At 41.2% G+C, this 19,139-nt stretch overlaps 1 long non-coding RNA gene across 1 annotated transcript in view; it reads left to right on the top strand.

Moving 5' to 3' along the window:
* The window catches only part of LOC129059213 (uncharacterized), a 102,019-nt gene that overhangs the window by 40,875 nt on the left and 42,005 nt on the right, over positions 1–19,139 (top strand). Inside the window, exon 2 of the long non-coding RNA XR_008524938.1 lies at positions 12,929–13,122. This is a non-coding gene — a long non-coding RNA (uncharacterized LOC129059213). The remainder of the gene's footprint in view (positions 1–12,928; positions 13,123–19,139) is intronic.

Here is a 19,139-nt window from a genome sequence, read left to right as displayed (position 1 = left end):
GGGAATCCTTTCCTCATTGCTTGTTTTTGTCAGGTTTGTCAAAGATCAGATGGTTGTAGATATGTGGCATTATTTCTGAGGGCCCTGTTCTGTTCCATTGGTCTATATCTCTGTTTTGGTACCAGTACCATGCTGTTTTTGTTACTGTAGCCTTGTAGTATAGTTTGAAGTCAGGTAGCGTGATGCCTCTAGCTTTGTTCTTTTGGCTTAGGATTGACGTGGTGATGCGGGCTCTTTTTTGGTTCCATGTGAACTTTAAAGTAGTTTTTTCCAATTCTGTGAAGAAAGTCATTGGTAGCTTGATGGGGATGGCATTGAATCTATAAATTACCTTGGGCAGTATGGCCATTTTCACAATATTGATTCTTCCTACCCATGCTGACTCACCCTTTCTAAAAAGACAACTGATTTTCTTATGCTTTTAAGTTCAAATTTATCTTGTCTCCTTTTGATTAATTAAAACAACAGGTTGTCAAAAACCTTAACAGAAAATATTCTTATTATTTATTGAATCAGAAGAGAAACAGGAAATACTGTGCTTTCTTGGGCCTGTTTCCTATACCCCAACATCATAAGAATTGTTGTTGCTTCTATAATGTTCAGCTTCAAATTATTTTGCTTGATCAATCAAAATGAATTACCTGAATTTTCTCCTCCTGTTCAAAATGGAACCGTATTCATCCACCTACCCCCAGCCCTAGGACTGTTTCTTTTATTCTGATAGTTTGTGATATCCTTGACTTCACAGCAGAAAGCTGTGAGTCTCCCAAACCCCTTCACTCAGGTCCCGTGGAGCCTGCCTTCTAAAGTCTCTTCAGTCTTCTTTCTTTGAATGTTCATGGCCACCTTGTCACTTAGACTCTTATCCCTGACTGTAAGAGATCCCTCAGGTCTTCCTGCCTGTGGCCATGCCTCATTTATACCCTTCCTAAAATGTGATGTGATCATGTCACTGCCTTGCTTAGAAGCCCTGCACTGGCTTCCAACACGTGCAAAATCAAGTGCTTGCTGTTTAACATGGTCTACCCAGTCCTCCAGATTCTGGCTTGCAGTTATTTTCTCAGCCCAAAAAAGCACCTCACTCTCCAAACATATCAAATAGCTTGTGCCCTTTGGCTTCCTGTTCACACCTCCATTCCTTCCCCTCTACCTGGATGCTCCTCCCTTCAGCCGCCCCTCCTGCTGTAAGCTCCCATGGATTGACTGGTGCTTGAGTGTTTTTTGCACTTTGGACCTTCCGCCTCTCACTCCTGGCTTCTGTCTTTCTACCTGTCTTGACCTGCCACTTGTGCAGGCTCTGGCTTATCTGCCTAATTCTGGTCGACAGTGTTATTTGTTAGCTTCATATCTACTGGTTCTCTCAATTATTTCTCAGCCTCCCCACGCCAGGCTCCTTGCCCCATATTTATAAGCTGCTATTGGCTTGAGGGTGACTGTGCCTTTCTAATAAAACTATTTTATGGACTGATAGTTACAGGGGTATAGTACGAAAGAAATGAATCTACCTTTGAGTGTATTTCAACATATTTAGTGATCCATAAATATTTTCTTCTTATTATTATCATTATTGTTATTTTTAAATAGACGATCAGGGAAGGCAGAGTCTAGGCCACCAATCTGAACTTAGGCTTTCATCTTTATTAAGATATTTGGGATCTCTGCAAGTATTCTGAATTTTAAATGGCATTCAGTGATTCTATAAAATAGGAATTTTGCTTTACTCTGAACTGAGTAGAGTTTCAGCAACTGGCTACTGTGTCATTATTTCTATAAATTCAAAAGGTAAAAGGAACATTTACCTTTTAACAAGGGAGTATCCCGGGTCTCAGTTCTCAACTGTTTTTCTAGGTGCACTCATGCCTCTGTGATCTCATGAAGCCCAGTGGCATTAAATTCCACATATGTGTGCACAGTCCATGAATGCATATTTCCAGCTCCTACCTCTCCTCTAAAATTTAGACTCATATCTAATTATCTGCCAATTATCACCACTTGGAAGACTAATAGACAACTCAACTATCACACATCAATAAGGGAATTCTTGATCCTCCACCTTCAACCCCTGGGCCCAACACTCCTCAGTCTTCTCTGTCACAGTAAATAGCACCTCCAGCATACCAGCCGTTAGGCCAGAAAACTTGCCCTGACCCCTCTTTGTTTCTTACACCTCATATCAGCATACACTGTTGAACTACATTCAGAATCTGAGCTTCCCTTGCCACACCCACTGTGTACACCCTGCTTCACTTTATGTCATTGCTTTCATGGATTATCAAAATAGCCTCCTAACTCCTCTCCCACTTTTTTTTTCTCCCTGCACTTTGTTCTTCACTGAGCAACCAGAGTAAGTCTTTATTTTTTTTTTCTGAGACAGAGTCTCCTCTGTCGCCCAGGCTGGAGTGCAGTGGTGCAATCTGGGCTCACTACAACCTCTACCTCCTGGGTTCAAGCGATTCTCCTGCCTCAGCCTCCCAAGTAGCTGGGACCAAGTAGCTTGGTGCATCACCAAGCCTGGCTAATTTTTGTATTTTTAATAGAGATGGGGTTTTGCCATGTTGGCCAGGCTGGTCTCGAGCTCCTGAACTCAGGTGATCCAGAGTAAGTCTTTTTAAAGCATAAGGCAAATAATGTTTTCATCTGCTTAAAACCTTCCATGGCAAGGAATGTCTTAAACCATCTTGTCCCCTGACACTTCTCTGATCTCTAGTCCAATCAGTCTCCCCTCTATTATTGCAATCTTCAAAGACACCAGGCAGATGTGCTTCTGCCTCAGGGCCTTTGCATGTGTGGTCCCCTTTGCCTGGAATGCTTTCTCATCAGGAATCAGCATGGCTTACTTCCTCTCTTATCCAGGCCTTTGCTTAATTATTAATTATTAACTCTGTCATAAGAAGAATCTTTTTGACCATTTCACTTAAAATGGCACCTTCTCACTCTCTATTCTCTTACTTTACTTTATTCTTCTTTAAAGTACTTCTTACCATCTGACCTATCTTGTATACACACTCTCAAATTTCTTCACTGGTTGCTTCCACTCTGCCCTATGCAAGCTCCATGAGAGCAGAGACTGTTTTGTTCATTGCTGCATCTCATGCAGGTTAGTACTGCATGCATGAATGAGGACAATAATGGGCCCAAATTCTTCTGGAAAGTTTTCCCTCAGTCTTGAGGCTAGTTTACTATCATCAGATTTCTTGGTTTCTTGACCATTAATGACTCACTGTATCTCTGTCCTATTTACAGGCACACCTTGGAAATATTGTGAGTTCAGTTCCAGACTACTGAAATAAAGCAAACATTGCAATAAAGTCAGTCACACAAATTTTTTGGTTTTGCAATGTATGAAAGTCATGTTAACACTATATTGTAGTCTATTAAGAGTACAATTTCAATATGTCTGAAAATACCAATGTACATGCCTTAATTTAAAATAATTTATCGATAAAAATGCTAATGATCATCTGAGCCTTCAGCAAGTGGTAATCTTTTTGATGATGGGGGTCCTGCCTCTATGTTGATTGCTGTCAACAGATCAGGGTGGTGGGTACTGAAGGTTGGAGTGCCTGTGGCAATATCTTTTTTTTTTTTTTTTTTGAGATGGAGTCTCAGTCTGTTTCCCAGGCTGGAGTGCAGTGGCAGAATCTCGGCTCACTGAAACCACCAGGGTTCAGGTGATTTCTCCTGCCTCAGCCTCCCAAGTAGCTGGGATTATAGGCACCCAACACCATGCCTGGCTAATTTTTGTATTTTTAGTAGAGACGGGGTTTCACCATGTCAGCCAGGTTGGTCTCAAACTCCTGACCTCAGGTGATCCACCAGCTTCAGCCTCCCAAAGTTGTGGAATTACAGGCATGAGACAAGGCGCCTGGCCAGCAATTTCTTAAAATAAGACGACAGTGAAGTTTGCTGCATCAATTGACCCTTCCTTTCATGAAAAATTTCTCTGTGGCATGTGATGCTGTTTGATAGCATTTTACCCACAGTAAAACTTCTTTCAAAACTAGAGTCCATCCTCTCAAAGCCTGCTGCTTCTTGATCAACTAAGTTTATTGAACATTCCAAATCCTTTATTATTGTTTAAACAATGTTCACAGTATCTTCACCAGGAGGAGATTTCATCCCTCCCCCCCAAAAAAAACCACTTTTTTTTGCTCATCCATAAAAAGCAAGTCCTCATTTCACCAAGTTTGATCATGAGATGCAGCAATTCAGTCACATCTTCAGGCTCCACTTCCAGTTCTAGTTCTTTTGCTCTTGCTCTTTCTACACATTCTACACATCTGCAGTTATTTCTTCCACTGAAGTCTTGAATTCCTTAAAGTTATCCATGACAATTTTAATCAACTTCTTACAAACTCCTGTTAATGGTGATATTTTGCCCCCCTCCCATGAATCATGAATGTTCTCAATGGCATCTAGAATGGTGAATTCCTTCCATAAGGTTTTTAGTTTACTTTGCCCAAATCCATCAGAGGAATTATATGACAGTGATAACCCTATGAAATGTATTTCTTAAAGAATAAGACTTGGAAGTTGAAATTACTCCTTCATCCCTGGGCTTCAGAATGATCTTGTATTGGCAGGCATGGCAACGAAGTTGATTTCCTTGTATATCCCCATCAGAGCTCTTAGGTGTCATGGAGTACTAATATTTTGAAAGGAAACTTTTTCTCTGAGCAGTAGGTATCAACAGTGAGCTTAAAATATTGAGTAAACCATAGTAGAAATAGACGTGCTGTCATTCAGGCTTTGTTGTTCCATTTGTAGAGCACAGGCAGAGTAGGTTTAGCATAAGTTTTAAGGGCCCTGGAATTTTCAGAACAGTAAGGGCACATTGGCTTTAACCGAAAGTCTCCAGATGCATTAACCCGTCATGAGACTCAGCCTGTCCTTTGAAATTTTGAAGCCAGGCATTGACTTCTTCTCTCTAACCATGAAAGTCCTAGATGACATGTACCTCCAGTAGAGAAGGCTGTTTCATCTACCCTGAAAGTCTATTGTGTAGTGTGGCTACCTTCATCAGTGATCTGAGCTAGATCTTCTGGGTAACTTGCTGCAGCTTCTCCATCACACTTCGTGCTTCACCTTGCACTGTTATGCTATGAAGAGCATTTCTTTCCTTAAACCTCATGAACCAATCTCTGCTAGCTTCAAACTTTTCTTCTGCAGTGTCCACACTTCTCTCAGCCTTTATGGAACTGAAGAGAGTCAGGGCCTTCCTCTGAATTAGGATTTGGCATAAAGGAATGTTCTGGCTGGTTGGGCCTTCTATCCAGACCATTAAACTCTCCATACCAACAATAATGCTGTTTCACTTTCTTAGCATGGTGTGCTCACTGGATTAATGTTCTTCAAGAACTTTGCCTTTGCGTTCACAATTTTTGTCCAAGAGGCCTAGCTTTCAGCCCGTCTCATCTTTTGACATGCCTTCCTCACTAAGCTTAATCATTTCTAGCGTTAGATTTTAAATGAGAAATGCATGAGACTCTTCTTTTTACACGAACAGTTATAGGCCATTGTAGGATTATTATTTGGCTTGTAGGATTATTAATTGGCCTAATTTTCATATTGTTGAGTCTCAGAAAATAGGGAGGCCCAAGGAGAGGAAGAGAGATGGGAAAACAGCCAGTTGGTGAGGCAGTCAGAGTCCATACAGTATGTATCAATTAAGTATGCCATCATACATGGTTGCAGCTCATGGTGCCCCAGAACATAGCAGTAATGTCAAAGGTCACTGATCACGGGGCACCATAACAAGTATACTAATACATTTTGAAATATTGCTAGAATTACCAAAATGTGACACAGACACAAAGTGAGCCCATGGCATTTGAAAATGACACCAAAGCTTCTGGTTAGCTGAACACGTGGAGGTTCGTAGAGGATGGTAGTGTCTAGGGAGGTGAGGAAGTGCCATGCCACTTCTCCCACACCTTGCCTTATGTGTTTCTTCATCTGTGTCTGTTGTAGCATCTTTTATGATAAGCTGGTAAACATAAGTGTTTCTCTCAGTTGTATGAGCTGCTCCAGCAAATTAATCAAACTCAATGAGGGGATCATGGGAACTTCAACTTGAAGCCAGTCAGTCAGATGTTCTGGAGGCCCAGACTTGCAACTTGTGTCTGGGAGTCTGGGGAGAATCTTGGGTATTGAGCCCCCAACCTATGGGACCTGATGCTATCTCAGGGTAGACAGTGTCAGAACTGAATTCGAGGACACCCAACTCGTGTCTGCACTTGATTCATGGGTAAAAGACCCTCATACATTTGGTCATAGAAGTCTTCTTCTGTGCTGATGATTTTTGTGGTGTGAGAGTAGAGAAAAAAAATGATGTTTGAGTTTTTCCCTACATAATTGTCATTGAAGTGGGATTTGCTTGAATGGCCCTGACTGATGGAAGCATGTGCTTTGAAAAGAGAAAGGATTAAAGGGTGGCAGGATGAAGAATCTTCGATTCCCAGGTGGCCACGTGGTCACCCATGGTATGAAGCTGCAGCTATGTTGAGAGCAGTTACTAAAGGTAAAAGTTATCAGCCGAATTTAGAGATGGATCCAACTTCCCAGGAACTGGTTCACTGGATGCATAAGGAAAGGCAAACTAACAAGAAAAAAGCAAAATATTCAGTCCCTTGGTTATTGTTATCTATAATGGCTAAAATGAAATTTAAAGAGGGTGCTGGGTCAGGCCTTGAGGCTGGACTAAACTCAGATGTGGGTCTGTCTCAACTCAGGCCACTAGCCTCAAAGCCACCCAGAAAGGGGAACGTTAAGCCTGAGCACCAGAAAGTACCTTCAGAACTTTGGTTACCAAGAAGGCAGTGAATGTGGGAGAAGGGAAAAACCAACTACTATTGAAATCAGAGGGTGTCCTGTGAAGGAACTGCTCCATTTTGAACATTGATATCATCAACTTCTCGAGGAACTTTTACTAAAACAGATTGAGAGTGACTAATTTAGGAGCAGCTTCTCTGGTTTTAAATGCTGCAGAGTGGAAGAGTTGTTTGGGCTTGTGCAGGACCCACACTCACTATTGAACAACCACAGATGGGTATATGTGATCCAGACATACAGGAGGTTATTCCTGCGGGAACAGGCAACCGAGTGGACTAGAGAAAAGCCATGGGAAGGTCTGTTTTCCGTGATAAGCGGACCATCCAACTCCACCTATAAATGCCAAGCGGAGCACCCCAGATGACCCAGCTGATATGCTTTGTATGTCGGAGCACCCCAGATGACCCAGCTGATATGCTTTGTATGTGAACCATGTGGGGCTGACTTTATGATGACTAGGATATTCCCCAGCTGAATAGGCCTGTTACCCAGGTCATGATAAATGCTGTGAGTAAAGGGGCTCCTTCCACATGGGCACCCCTTGTGACATTAATCCTTCAGAATCCAACAACAGCTCCAAAAGCCTTATCAAATTTGCTATCTCAGCTTCCCCTGTAATCTCAGTGCTTTGGGAGGCTGAGACAGGTGGATTGCTTGAGGCCAGGAGTTTGAGACCAGCCTGGCCAAGATGGTGACACACTGTCTCTACTGAAAATACAAAAATTAGCCAGGTGTGGTGGTGCATGCCTATAGTCCCAGCTACTCAGGAGGCTGAGGCAGGAAAATCCCTTGAACCCAGGAGGCGGAGGCTACAGTAAGCTGAGATCATGCCACTGAACTCCAGCCTGGGCAACAGAATGAGACTGTCTCAAAAAAAGAAAAAAAAATATGCAATTTACTCCTCTTCAAAGTCAGTAATAAAGATGGGGAAAATAAGTTCAAAAGTAATCCCTCTGTTACAGCATTAGAAACTCTCCCTCATCCCCAAATGTAACATGCTATTACTTAACCTTACCTTTTGTTTTCTTTTATTTAGTTAGTTGAATCCCTTTCACCATGCTCATGGTAAAAGAAACGTGGCTCAATTTTGTGAGTTGAATTAGACAAGTCCCTAATCTTTCCTGTTTGTTAAAGCCAGAATTTTGTATACTTTCTTTTATGAATTAGCATTACCTTAATCAAAAGAGCTTAATGAGATTCACCCGACATGACTGGTAAGGTAATTATGTTTCAGAATTTACTGAAAAAGAAAAGTTTTTTATTTGTTATGTTTTCAAGGAGTAGAAAACAGCAGTTGAAAATCGATACTGAAAAGGGTCAAAGTGTGTTGGGGCATGGCTGAGCTCCTTTGAAACAGACTGGTGGGAAAGAAGTTTGTGTCGAAGTTCAGCCTGTGTCTGCAGCTGAGCCTCTGAATGAGACACACACTACAGAAAGAACACACGGGCTGTGGCCATTCAGCAACTGAGCACCTATCCCAGGCACCATGACTGTAAGGATGAGTAAGATACACACAGTCCGTAGTCTGCAGATGTGTTATGCTGGGGTCCCAGGCACCGCGACTGCAAGGATGAGTAAGATACACACAGTCCCTACTCTGCAGACGTGTTATGCTGGGGTTAGCAGAAAGTGGAAATGCAGGATTTTCTCATTTCAATACAAGATGATCAAAGCTCATACACAGGAAGTTCAGGGTGCTGTAGGAGCACATTGGGGGAGGGCCTAAACTCTTTAGAACTAACTGATGATGAATGCAGCTTATATTTGGAACTGTTAGTAGGAACAGTATAAAAAAGTGGGGTAAATGAGAATAGTGTACTAATTTATTTATGTTAGTTAGCACAGAGTAATAATGTAGATGATTTAGTTAGCATAAAAAATAATTTTTAAGGCCAAAGAAGAAAGACACATGAGAAGTTTTTAGTCTCACTGTTGAAAATACACATTGCACACTATATAATTCTGATAAAAAACATAAGAACATGTGTAAATGCAACACATGAAGCTGTAGAAAGAATAATGTTGCATATTATTCACTTATTACTCTCTTTTTTTTTTTTAATGACACAGAGTCTCACTCTGTCACCCAGGCTGGAGTGCAATGGCGTGATCTTGGCTCACTGCAACCTCCGCCTCCTGAGTGCAAGTGATTCTCCTGCCTCAGCCTCCCAAGTAGCTGGGACTACAGGTGCCCTCCACCACGCCCAGCTAATTTTTGTAATTTTAGTGGAGACAGGGTTTCACCATGTTGGCCAGGCTGGTCTCAAACTCCTGACCTCAAGTGATCCACCCGCCTTGGCCTCCCAGAGTGCCAGGATTACAGGTGAGAGCCACCGTGCCTGGCATCACTTATTACTCTTGACAGCACAATTACAGGTACTTAGTAGACATTTAGTTACTTAGTTGTTAGAATTCAAGGAGATTCTGAGGGGTATAATTAGTTGAAATTGCAATTAAGCAATGACTGTATCAGAAGACCATTTTTGTTTAACTTACTTCTAATGACTGAGATGGAGGAGCTGTACCAGGGTTGCATCCCACTTGAGGTCCACATCAGAGAATCTGGGGCTGGACCATCCAGCCACTTCCCTTACAGGGAAATAGGTTTCTTTTTCTGGTGAACTTCCTGACAGGCCCTTTAGGCTGGTGCTTTTGGTAAATCCAAGGAATGGAGTCTATTTTGGAATCCTGAAATACTCAAAGATGGCTTTGTCTCCCAGGAAGGGCATCACAAGTGGCATTTGAGAAGAAGCAGAAGCAGGCAGGACACTCTCTGCCCCCCCAGGAGCAGATCATAAAACCTCATTTGAGACAAACAGTCCTTATACTCAGAAGAAAGAAACGTCCTTATCTCTGAAGACACAAGGACACAGAGTAGAATTTGAAGACACAGGCCTTGCTAAGTTCCCCCAGTTTATCTCCACGAGAGCATACTCACTCTGTCCAGTTGTACCAATACCTGGCGTCCACTGTTCATCCAACCTAACTAAGCACTATGATACACAAGGTTTCCTGTTTCTTTGGGTCATTTTCTTATGAAGACTCCTGTGCCACATAAAGCTTTTTAAATAAATGTGTACACTTTTCTCTCATTAATCTGTATTTTGTTACAGGGGCGTTGGCCATAGTCCTAGTGATGGGTGAGGAAAAGAAACCTTTCTTCCCCTACAAAGGAATAAAAAAAGAATTATTGGGTATATACATTCTCAACCCAAAGAAAGAATTCCATTCCATGTGTCTTATTTCCTCCCTATGTTTTATTATTCATGGACAGACCCTCTACTCTTGATTCATTTCATCAAAAAATCTGTGAAGACTGCATCCTGGACTGTGGCCCTAGAATGGAGTGTCTTGCAGCTGTGTGTGAAACTGGATACTTATGGACTAGAGCTCCTGAGTGAGGAGAAGGATTAATGACCCCCCGCAGAAGCCATCCAGTGAGCTTTTAGGATGAGCTGATAAAGAATTTGGGAGGACTCTTGCTCTGGACTTTCTGGGACAATTTCCTTCTTCACAGCAGAGTCCAGGTCTTCTCGAGCCCTTTGCCATGGGAAAGCTGTGCTCTCCTATGTCTCCTCTGAGGCCGTCTTCCTCATGGGAAAGCTGTGCCCTCCTATGTCTCCTCTGAGGCCGTCTTCCTCATGGGAAAGCTGTGCCCTCCTATGTCTCCTCCGAGGCCGTCTTCCTCATGGGAAAGCTGTACTCTCCTATGTCTCCTCCGAGGCCGTCTTCCTCATGGGAAAGCTGTTCCCTCCTATGTCTCCTCTGAGGCCGTCTTCCTCATGGGAAAGCTGTGCCCTCCTATGTCTCCTCCGAGGCTGTCTTCCTCATGGGAAAGCTGTGCTCTCCTATGTCTCTTCTGAGGCTGTCTTCTTCATGGGAGAGCTGTGCTCTCCTATGTCTCCTCCGAGGCCGTCTTCCTCATGGGACAGCTGTGCTCTCCTATGTCTCTTCTGAGGCCGTCTTCCTCATGGGAAAGCTGTGCCCTCCTATGTCTCCTCTGAGGCCGTCCTCCTCATGGGAAAGCTGTGCCCTCCTATGTCTCTTCCGAGGCCGTCTTCCTCATGGGAGAGCTGTGCCCTCCTATGTCTCTTCCGAGGCCGTCTTCCTCATGGGAGAGCTGTGCTCTCCTATGTCTCCTCCGAGGCCGTCTTCCTCATGGGAGAGCTGTGCTCTCCTATGTCTCCTCCGAGGCCGTCTTCCTCATGGGAGAGCTGTGCTCTCCTATGTCTCCTCCGAGGCCGTCTTCCTCATGGGAGAGCTGTGCTCTCCTATGTCTCTTCTGAGGCCGTCTTCCTCATGGGAAAGCTGTGCTCTCCTATGTCTCTTCTGAGGCTGTCCTCCTCATGGCTCAACTGCAGTTCTGCAGCACAGTGAAAAATCAGGGCATTTCCCAGCATTTTATATGTTGTGCCTGAGAATGAATCTGTACACTCTGGGTAAGCAGGAATTAACTGTTAGGCACTCAGGGCCTTGTGAACTGCTAAAAGGCTCTCCTCTGGACAACACTCATTATGGGTTGTGATCAAGTTACAGAATGTTCACGTTGCTTTCTTAATCAGCCTTGTTTGTGAGTATTGATATCTTTGATCAAGATTGCAAATTGATTTTAATTTTTGTGCTTATATATTAAGGAATGGTCTCTTTGTTGTTTCAAGTGAGCTGTTCATAAAATTAATTTAATCACCTATTCAGATCTACAGACTACAAAAATGAATATTATATAGATATAGACACTGCATTCATATAAAAAATTTCCTAATAGATATACTGGGTTACAATTGTCACAAAAGGAAGGCTCACTTTTAGTGAGCTCACTTTTAGAGCAAGCAAAATCATATATATTATAGGTTAAGAAAGATAAAATAATGAAAGAAAAAGAGAATGGAAATAAACTGCAATTCTTATTTTCTTGTTTCTTTATCACTAGGTTTTGCAGGATTCAGCTCCATGAGAAAGTTTTCCCCGTTATTAGTCTCCTAGTAGGGTTTGTAAATAAGAAAAAAACTCAAAACTTCCCCCGCCCCTTGCTATGTTTTGGTTGTATAATATTATTCTTGGATTTAGTCAACATAAATTTAAGGCTTATATTCAAATCAAGCTTGTAAAATAAAATATTTCTTCTTTCAAATTTGCCTCTGTAGTCTCCATCCCTCATCAGATGCCAAGAATAATTCCGATGGTAGATACAGGATTTGTTCTTTAAATAAGAAAGCAAGCCTTGTTTTCTTGCAAATGAGTAGAAACTGCTGAAAGATAGGGCCTCTGCCTCACACTTCTATCTTGTGTTCCTGGGAGAGTCATGGTGCTGAGATATTATCTATCCTTCTCCCCAATTTCTCTAAAGATCCCTAGGCCTCCCATGTGCTGGAGAGTGAGAGAGGATTTAAAGTCTTTCTGAGAGTGACTCCTCATGTTACTGTGGTTTTCTGTTACTAATACAAGTACTTACTTTCCAAGCATCTGTGACACAGTTTTCTTTTTCTGTCTTTATTTTCTGTAAGGTAATGAACACAAGGTAACTCCTCGTAAGAAACAGACAGTGAAGCATAAGCCGAATATCAGATAGCTTACACTTCACTCCAAGGGTTCCGATTATTCGTCCTCTGATTTCCTCTTGGCTTTTCTAAGAAAAGCACAGCTTTATGTTTACTAAGACTAGAGAAATTCAGCTTCGCAGAAGGAACATAACATCTCAGTTGTTGTAGTCTTTGTTGTTAGTTATCATTTGTAACCAGGAGCTCGACTTTTCTTTCCTGGACCTGTCCACTGGGGAGTGAGGCAGAGCCTTCTCTGGTGCTGCAGGAGAAGGGATGGAGTCCTTCTCTCTGGGTTCTTTTGGCCTAAGAAGCCTTCCAAAATGTGAAATGTAGGCTCCGAGCGAAGGTGTTTTTGCCTCTTTTGTTGGCTATTCTGTCCTGATGTGGGGAATAGTGCTTGGCACACAGTAGACCCTCAGGAAATATTTATGGAATGAATGAATGAATCCTCCATGAAATAGGTTTATTGGATGGGTTTACTGGAGCTTGACCTCCAATGACCTTCACATGGGGAGACAGTGTTGCCAGGGAGTTTCATGGTTGCCTTTCTATTCCAGCTCTTTGTCCTGGGAAGAGTTTGCTGCATCTTCCAGTTTCAGTAATCAAAGAAGCAAAGTTCCCTGCAGTTCTTCAAGGAAACTTGAGAATTCAGAAGGTCTTGGGGTGGCTGCATCCGTCCTGAAGACAAATGCCAATCAGCAGAGGGGCCATTCCCAGGGACACAGGGCTGGCTGACTTGGGCCTTGGCCAGGTAAGACACACAGCATGCATTCCTACATGATTTAATTCTGAATGCCATAGACCTGGCAAGTCATAAAATAGCAACCAATAATTATATGTTAGAGTGCTCACTTCCTCACAGAAATCTCAGCATATGTGAAGATAGGTTGGAATGTGTAAAGAAAAGCTAAGAAAGCAGATTTCTGATAAGAACAGCATGTGACTTGTACAGCAGCTCTGAATTACAGCCCGAAGGATGGAATGCTGACAGTTCCTTCTTCCTTAACTGTGATTGCTGGAATTCTATTTATCAGATCGTTTTTGAGCCAATCTCAAAATGAGAAAATTTTTGAGGAATTATGCATAGTGTGAAGTATATTCTTTCCCTTGTTGCCCGTGGAGATTCCACTGTGACAGGTCAGATTTCCGACTGCAGGGTCGATGGAGATGCCGGTGCTGTCTTTGGACATAATAGTTTATGACAAAGAGACCAAAATAATTCCTATTTAGCCATGTGGTTGTCTGTAAATCTGCTTAGTTGGTCATCCAAAGCGATGACATTTAAGATATAGTTGATACACCGTTTATCTTAAAGAAACATTTTAAAATTAATTCTTCAGGACCTATGTAATATTTTATCTTTTCTGTTTAATAATATCCAAATGTGCTTTTGTGAAGCACAAAACACGTGTGTTTCTTCATAAATCAGTCAGATAGCTTTGAAAATATAATATATTTCAAGTAAGTAGCAAAGACCCTCAAAACACAACTATTGAAGCAGTATAAAAAGCTGAATTTGCTTCAGTTTTGGATTTTTAATAGACTTCACTGTTATGTCACTGTTATGTAGTGAAGACAGAAATATGCCATAGAAGTCTCTGGTTAAGAGCCAAGACTTTTTCTCCTGTATCATTTCAGATCCCATCATTTCTACCTGATCTTTAGGATAGACTATGTACATTCAGAGCGTTGAGTAAAATTATTAGAAAATATAATACCCATAACATGATTCTTTATACCCTTTAAGTAAATATGCTGGCACATGAATTCACAATTTAAAACTCTGAGTTTGTAAGAAATTTGCATGCATCTCCAAGGAAGATATTGTTGCCCTTGCGTTCTTTGTGCGTGATTTATGACAAAATGATGAGACCTTTACATTTGTGGAAATGAAACACGTAAAGTTGTTTCCAAATACACATCACTGTGTTCTGTCAATCTTATCTCTAAATATTGCTCAGGTTTCTTCATTTACTTTCATTTCTACTCCCACAACCAGAGTCCAGATCACCATCATTCCTCACTCTCCGGACTCCTGGAATATAGTCCCATTCTCCATGCTTCCAAATAATTAATGACACAGAAAAGCACATTATGTAAAAAAAGTAGAAGTCCAAATTGAACATGCAAGTTGATTGTAATGAAAACTCACTAAAATGTTAACGGTGATAGAATTAGCCGTGATACTTATTTTGCTCTTTTATACTTTTTTATATTTTCTAAGTGTTCTACAATAAGCATGAATTATTTATAAAAATTTTATTAAGGTGCATTCTCATTTGGGCGCAGTGGCTCACGCCTGTAATCCCAGCACTTTGGGAGGCCGAGGTGGGCGGATCACAAGGTCAGGAGATCGAGACCATCCTGGCTAACACGGTGAAACCCCGTCTCTACTAAAAATACAAAAAATTAGCCCGGGGCAGTGGGGGGCGCCTGTAGTCCCAGCTGCTCGGGAGGCTGAGGCAGGAGAATGGCGCGAACCCGGGAGGCGGAGCTTGCAGGGAGCCGAGATCGCGCCACCGCACTCCAGCCTGGGCGACAGCGAGACTCCGTATCAAAATAAAAAAACAAAGTGAAAGTGAAAACAGATACTATCTAAAATCTACTACTTAGAAATTCTCATTATGAAATGAGGTGAAGGTCATGTCAAACATCTTATTGTTTCTCTCCGTGTATCTACTCACAGACAGGTGCGCGGACATACACGTATGGAGAGGGTGAAGGACCGCTAGTCAGCCAGCTACAGACAGGCAAAAAGTGAAATTTTATATGTACAAGATCAAACTATGCATCATCTTAAAAAGATTAAAATGTATTAGGTTAACAATTTGTACCTAAAAAGTTAAGCCTTATTTAAAATGCAGGGTGTCAGCTATTGAAATAAAAACATCACGCGACCTCAGCTTTTTACGTTGTGGACTGAGCCACCCTGCGCCCAGCTCTGTTCCAGTTCTTTCCTCTTGCCTTTGGCTTCTACCGCTCCATCGCAGGCCTGACTTCTAGAAGAAACACGGCTAAGCTGCTAGGGCTTTAGGCCTGATCTGCCTTTCTTAGGGAGAGAGAGATGGAAAGAAAGAGATGGCTTCTTAGCAGAAACATGTCAGCTGCCTTCTTCTCAATTTTCCTGGACAATATTTATGTTTACTGTCCCACCAGTGAGCAGGTAGATGCCTGCATGGGTAGCCCATTCTTACGAAAACGTTGAACTCCTTACGTAAAACATTTCGAATAAAAACAATTGATCAAAAAGAATAAAAAACATTTTGAATAAAAACAATTGATCAAAACGAATAAAATATGCAGCTTTTCAAATTATACAGACCAGGTGAATTTAGTAGAGAATGAACAAAGTGGTTTACAATATAAAGATTTCTGAATTCAGTGGTCTGTGTGTTCACTGCCCCAAAGAAATGAAAACGGAAAACATTGAGAACCCCTTAATGGGACAATCAGCAGAGATTAGCTCTGTTTCCTTTTTACCTGTTACTGGGTCTTCATAAGACTATCTCAGTACCACCGTCCTGGTCTGAAAGCCACTTTGTTTCACATGGCAGTGTGTTGATGTCAGCAAGAGCCAGTCTTGGCAGATCTTTGCTCTGCAAATTACTACCAGGTGTGACTGGGTATAGCCGTTAAGCACTGCACCCCAAATCCCCTGTCTGTAATATGGAAATAATAAAATCTAACTCTGAGACATAATTTAAATTACGAGAGGGTACATTACAGTAGGTTATAAGCAAAGGTTCATTCTCTTTCCTGCCTTTTATCATCTAATCTAGTTTTTTTGGAGGAGAGAGGGAGCTTGTGTGTTTCAAATATGTCACTTATAAATAATTTACTACTGAATTAAAGACTAGGTCTAAAATTTTGTTTTTAAATTGATGATTTTGATCCACATATTTTGTGTGATTTCTTTTAGAGTCGGATTTATTCTCATCATCTAGTTTTGTGCTTTACATTTTCCTCCTGTTACTATGTTGTCCTTTTCTTTCCTTTTTTCTTTCTCTTTCCCTCTTTCTTTCTCTCCTCCCTCTCCCTCCTTCCTTCTTTCTCCCTGTTTCTCTCCCTTCCTTCCTGCCTGCCTGCCTTCTTTCCTTCCTTCCTTCCTTCCTTCTTTCTTTCTCTCTCTCTCTCTCTTTCTTTCTCTCCTTTTTGACTGAATTTTGATTTTAAAATTATTTTTACCCTCTCTACTGGTTTGGAAGCCATAAACCCTTTTTTAAATCATTCTATGGTTGCTCTTAATCTTAATAAAATCCAAAATGAATCTGTTCTCCTTCCTAGCAATGCTGTATCTTAATTCTCATCAATTGCCCCTGCTTTACATTGTATTTTTGTGTGTTATTTAGATTCCGCCTCCACATATTTACAGTGTTTTTATTATTTCATTTATACCAGTTTCTTGGTTTATTGTTCGTTTTTTCATCCCAGACCCTTTTTATGGAATCATTTTACTCTATCTGAAGTATTTCCATTAGCAATTTTTTTTTTTTTTTTTTTTTTTTTGAGACGGAGTCTCTCTGTCGCCCAGGCTGGAGTGCGGTGGCGCGATCTCAGCTCACTGCAAGCTCCGCCTCCCGGGTTCCCGCCATTCTCCCGCCTCAGCCTCCCGAGTAGCTGGGACTACAGACACCCGCCACCACGCCCGGCTAATTTTTTGTATTTTTGGTAGAGACGTGGTTTCACCGTGTTAGCCAGGATGGTCTCCATCTCCTGACCTCATGATCCTCCCACCTCGGCCTCCCAAAGTGCTGGGATTACAGGCGTGAGCCACCGCTCCCGGCCTTCCTTTAGCAATTCTTTTAGCAAGAGTCTGATTATATTAAACATAGATTCTGTTTGCCTAAAATGCGTTTGTTTTGTCCTAATTATGACACAATAGTTTGCTGAACAAACATCTTGAGATGGATGCTATCTTCTGTCAGAATTTTAGGCTAGTGCTTTGTTCTGGATCCACTGATACTGTTGGAAAAAATTGTTTTTCATATAACTGTTATTTCATTGAAGGTAAACTTTTTACTCTGGCTATTTTTGAGGTCTTTTTTTTTTCTAATTTTGGTGGCCTGAAGTTGAAGTTTGTGCCCAGATGTGGGTTTCTTTTCATCTAATCTGCTTAGAAATGTTTGGTTTCTCTTATTTCTCTATCTTCACCTCCTATTTTTTTAATTTTTCATTTTTAATTTTATAGAGATGGGGTTTTGCTATGTTGCCTGAGCTGGTCTTGAACTCCTGGGCTCAAGCAATCCACCTGCCTTGGCCTCCCAAAGTGCTGGAATTACAGGTGCGAGCCACCACGCCTGGCCAATCCTCACCTTCTGGCCACTCTTCAGAACCTGTTGTGTCTTTGAGGGCTGATCTTTTTGTATCTTAACCTTCTTTCATATTTTGCATTTCATTATCTCCATTATGTCTCTGAGCTTCATTCTAGTAGTTTCTCTGTAAGTCATTATTTTCTTAGCTACATTAATCTTTTGTTTATCTTACCTACTGAATTTTTAATTTGAGTGATTACATTTTCTGTTTGAGAGGTTCTTTTTGGTTCTTTTTTCAAATAGCCTGTTTTCCTTGGTATAGCATTTTGTTTCTAGTTCATAATTTCAATTTCTTTTTTGAATAATTTAAAAATACTTATTTTATAATTTGTATCCTATATTTTTATACTTGAAAGTCCTTGGTGGTTTTTTCTGCTGTCGGTTGTTTCTGTTAACTCTTGTATTTTGCTTTTTTAAAAACATATTTTGGATTAAGCTGACATTTAAGTGTTTGGACTTTATGTTCAAGAATCTATCAAGGTTTATGTTGAGGGTGCACCTTCTACAGAGAGTTTGTGTTCTTGTTTCTTGGGCATTCCTGACTTAAGTTTGTGTAAAATAGTTTCTCGGTTTGAACTTTCCTGGAATTACTGGGTAGTATGATTTTAAACCCAACTCCAGAGTATAACAACTGTATAGATGTTGTCATGAAAAACATCTATTTTTGTCACTTTGAGTCCAAACTAAGGATGACATTTTTTGGTCACCTTTTGTCATCTTTTTAAACCAGTGGATGGCTATATATAGAGATATATTTTTATGTCTTTCCATATAATCTATATAAAGTATATAAACATCTACGTCAATGTTGTGGGTGCTGGCTTTATTTGGAGACCTTATTTGTAACTTCCTCTTTGGGCTGAGATCATGCCTCTCCTCCTGTCCTGTGTATCATGCGAAATGCAAGCCTTCAGGCCCAGAGGCTGCTGCCTGATCACTCCACAGCTGCAGTAATAGCTCACCCTTCGGAATTTAAGTCGTCTTTTTATTTTTTGGCCTGTGAATATTTTTATGCCCTTTAAAGTTAATTATATTATTTCTTGCCTAGCTAAATGTTTTAAATATTTAGAAACATTTATTTATATAATATTTATAAATATGATGAAAATTTTTCAGAACACTTCTACCAAAATGGAATCCAAAATAGTCTCTCAATCCATCTCACCCTTCTTGTTTGACTCTTTCTGATCCATTTTCCGTCAAGTAGCCAAAGTGATGTTAAGTGAAAATAGGATCATATTGTTACTGGAAGGAGGGCCTTGAGTGTCAGTTGTCCAGGTTCTTTGGTGTTTTGAACAGAGAATTGGACAAAACCCACAAAGCAACAAAGGAACGGGACACAAGAACAAAGCAGCGAAAGCTGAATTCACTGAAGCAAGACGGCCCTCCACAAGGTGTGAAAGCTGGATTCACTGAAGCAAGACAGCACTCCACGGGTGGGGGCTGGAGCCAGTTT

This window comes from Pongo abelii, chromosome 3 (assembly GCF_028885655.2).
Source record: "Pongo abelii isolate AG06213 chromosome 3, NHGRI_mPonAbe1-v2.0_pri, whole genome shotgun sequence".
Lineage (NCBI taxonomy): Eukaryota > Metazoa > Chordata > Mammalia > Primates > Hominidae > Pongo > Pongo abelii.
Note: the sequence above shows the minus strand (reverse complement) of the source record. Positions and strands in the feature narration are given on the sequence as shown.